Below are 4,311 nucleotides of genomic sequence, written 5' to 3'. Positions count from 1 at the left end.
AGTTGTGCCAAAGCAGGGAATTCAAGGTATTATTGGCTAAAATGCCTTATGGGCTTGTGTCATGCTCTCCAAAGCAAGTGTGCCTACAGTGGTGCAATGGTTTTGTTTAGGGATGATGTTGTGTGTATATCAAGAGTCACATGCATTCTGGTTTTCCTTTATGGATGATAGAAGTGAATATAAGGTTATGTCTTACTATTAGACTTCTAACCTTAATGCTAAGGTTAGAAGAAACATATAATGGGTGGCATAACCTTAGTGTTAAGGTTAACAAAAATATTGGAGATTTTCTGGAAATCGGGCAGTTTTCTCTCTATGGTATGTATAGCTGGCCGCCGAGATCGCCGCGGGGAAAGGGAGAAAATGACCGGAAAGAAACGTCGAATGCAGAGTGATGAAAAAAGATATGCAGCGTGGACGAACAGCGTCGTGTTGAACCAGTGCTTTTAATCTTCAGAAAATATAAACTATATGAGCTTTGTAGGTGCTAGAATTAGAGAGTAATTCTAGAGCTACATGATGATGTAATTATTGGGAATTCCAATTTCAAAACTGTCTGCAGCGATGCTTCTCCAATCGATTTTCCCTCGCATAATCGGCGAGCTGCATATGTTTGGAAAAACAAATTAAAAGATCCACGTGTACACATTGTAAGTTGAGTTTTCTTTTATTATCTATTCTCTTAAACTCGCTCTATGTGAATGGAGAAAATCGAGTATTTGATACATCAAAAAGAAAACGGAGAAGAATAGAGAGATCATGGGAAAAAGGCTAAGGAATTTGGGGCTTGGTGATTGGTGAAAAATGTATTGAAGCTGAAGGAAATTTACCTTACTTTCTTCTCGTATGGATTTTGAAAATTATGAGTATGTCAAGCTATGCCAAATGCTATATTTTGCTTGTGAGATGTTAGGACATTAAGGCAGGTTTTCAGGTGATAAAAGTACATCTCGAAATAACAGTTTTGAGGGCACTGGATGTAATGGATATAGCTGGACACATGTATATTGGAATAATTGGAAATCTTTGTTATGCCCACTATTGAACGGTTCAAAGGATTTCATGCAAATCTGTGCATTCAGCTGGAGGAATTCAAGGATGTATTGAGGGAAGAGGACACATGTATTTGTCAATGAAAATAATGGTGTTCAATACTCCTTGGGAAATCTTGTACGTGAAATTCCTTGTTGGATTTGACATTCACTCTCACAGCTAGAAGTTTTGTACTTTCCTGGCTACTCCGCACACCTCACGACAACTTTGGTGAACCCGACGTGAAACTGCTGGGGTGAGAGTGTGGTGAAATATATAGCGAAGCTATGGCTGAGAATTCTGAGGGCCAGGGGGTTCATTTTGACCCCGGAGTTATGCAGATGTTCCAAATGTTTTCCATGTACATGCAACAGCAACAAGCTGCTGAGAGGGGACAGATTTCCATGACCAAAGCCTTACAATCAATTGTGAAAAAGGTAGATCAATTTGATGGGAAGGACATTACAAAGTATCTGCGCAATTATATAAAGGAGATGGAGCTAAATAGGGTGACCGAGGAGGATATGGTTCGAAGTTTCGAGTTGGTATGCGTTCCTGAAATAAGAGAGTGCATAAAAGGATTGCAGACAGCACAGGGTGGCAGAAATTGGGAAGAATTCAAACTTGCTTTAAAGGATGAATACTTCATGGAGGATTCTGAGCGAGTGACCAAACGAACTTTTTTGGAATGGGTCACAAAACCTAAAATGGGAATTTCTGCCACAGAATTGCTAAGGGAGTTTGAGAAGCGTTATGCCCAGTTGTCAAGAATAGAGCGTGCAACTTTGGACAGAGAAAAGACAGAGCTCTTCTTGCAGGCAGCTGGGAAAGATCTCCAGGAGACATTGGAAATCCTCCTTGAGGATAAAAATACAGAGCAAGGATTAAAGAGTGATTGGAATGATGTTGAGGATGCAGTCACTATGTTAGCAAAGCGGCAGCGGAGGAGGGATAAAATGGTGATGGGCTCTGCAACCCCCATAGCTGCTGTTACCCCTGAGAGTTTATCCAAGCCAGCTGCCACAATTCCTAAGATAGATGGGCCGATGGATGAGCTTATCAAGGGTATGCGTGATTTAAAATTGAAGATGTCCAGGATCGAAGAAAAAGGTCTACCATTGGGGCAGGCTTCTATGCAAAGGCCCCAAACCAAAGAAGGGTTTACATATAGATGCATATGGTGTGACGACCCAGAGCATGCAAAGAAGGATTGTACCAGTTATAAAGAAGCTCTTAAAAATCAACTTGTGTTCTTCAAAGATGGGAAAATCCATCTTACAGAAACTGGACTTCCATTGAGTACAAACTTTGGGAAAGGAGGGATGAAAAAGCTGGTAGAAGATATGGTTGCTAGTCATGCCATTTCTATGGTTGAGGCAGCAACCTATGGATTAAAGGTTGGTCAACAAAAGCAGGGATTTGAGAATGATGAGGATTATGAGAATGAGAATTTTTGGCCGTCAACAATGGAATTAATTGCATCAAAGAAAGTGTCAAAGCAAGCTTTGCATGAGGCAGGTGATTGTATACGCCTTGAGACTGGCTGGGAGGAGCCTGTGGATTCTTTATCCATTCATGCCTATATTGCCAAATGCCAAAATAATGAGGCACAGGTAGAAGAGAAACGTAAAAGGGAAAATGAGGAAGGAGGGCCATCAAAAAGAGTTACACGTGGAAGTGAAAAGAAGGATCCTGGGCCATCACATATGCCTCCACAGCAAGGCAGACCTCCACATGATGTTTCAATGGAAGAAGTGCCAGCAAAAATGAAGGAGAAGGGTAAAGGGAAAAGTCCACTCTACAAGCTTCAATCTGATATTGAAGTTGCAACAGATCTCAAAAAGGTGCTTGAAGAGAGAATTCTAAACAGCAGGGTAGAATTCACACTAGGGGAAGTCTTGGGGATTGCAAAGAAAGAATTTCATGATGAGATAATTGATATTATACGAAGAAAAAGACAGTCCATAATTGAATCTATTCCATCACAAGGGGAAGCAAGCACTTCTAAGACTCATGGTGTACAGGTACAGAAAAAGGAAGAGAGAGAAAATGTGGTGGAATGTAATCACTCTGCTGATGGGGCACGACAAGTGCGTTTTGTGGAAGAGGATGACGAAAAAGAAGTTCTTACAAAAAGTCATTACTCCAGGAGCCATTGGGCAAGAGCCACCACTGAAACCCTTGTCAAGATAGGTGATTTGGAAGAGCCATATGTCGCTCTAATTGATCATGGGTCTGAAATAAATCTTATGGCTAAAAATCTCTACAACAAATGTAAGTGGCCAATGGATGTGGATCATGGGTGGATGATTAAAGCAGCTAATAATTCATCTGGAGAGCTTTATGCAGCATGTCCAAATGTAAGGGTAACTATAGGAGATGTGAAGGATGATCAGAATTTCTTTGTTCAGGAGATGTCATCGTATCCCCTCATTCTTGGGCAACCCTACATTACAGCTGTAAGGATGGAAACAAAGGTTTTGGATGATGGTTCAGCTTATGCAAGAATAAGGAGTAAAGATGGCAAAAAGGCTGTTCAGTTTTTGACAGTTTGCATTAATCATGAAAGGAATCGTGAATTTCTTAGGGCACAGTCACTCCCAAAGATAAACAGAGAGTTTATGAATTACAGGGAGATGAGGGATTTTGGCCAGGTGCCATTGTAAAGCGGGATTCCAATGGTACAAGGGGAAATGAGTTCTCGCAGGACTCAATCAATGTAAATAGTTTTTCAGCAAATTTTCAGGGATTCTCCAGCTATGGGTCACTGGTTTTTGTAAAAAGCAAGGATTTAAAGCGTGGCATGCAAAAACATATACAAAATGAACAAAAAAGTTTTGAGCAGTGTGGTCTTTTGGAGAAGAATGAGTTTATTTCAGGGGTGCTTGATGAGGTGTCATTTATAGATACTATGGATGTACTTTTTGATATGAGAAGAGCATGCTTACTGGGTGGAAATGAAGTGATAAAGGTGTCATCTGTGGAGATGTATGATATAATCCAGGAATTTGAGGGGGTGGAATGTAAAAACATGAATTGTGAGATGGATGCTCATGTTGATACAAAGTACAAAACGGTTGCAAAAAAGGTGAAGCCAGTTGCCTTGCCCTTGCCACCAGGAAGCAAGGAGAAGATAGATGAAGCTTCTATGCAGCCAAATCTTAGAGATCCGAAGAAAATTGGGCATAAATTTACTCAAGAAACTCTGAAAGAGTTGAAGATTGGTGAGAGGGATTTTCTGTTGCCGGTTGAAAGGGAATGCTTTGAGGAGATGCTTGT

The sequence above is a fragment of the Cibotium barometz genome, chromosome 23 (assembly GCF_041138505.1).
Source record: "Cibotium barometz isolate CiBa-2024 chromosome 23, ASM4113850v1, whole genome shotgun sequence".
Taxonomy (NCBI): domain Eukaryota; kingdom Viridiplantae; phylum Streptophyta; class Polypodiopsida; order Cyatheales; family Cibotiaceae; genus Cibotium; species Cibotium barometz.
Note: the sequence above shows the minus strand (reverse complement) of the source record.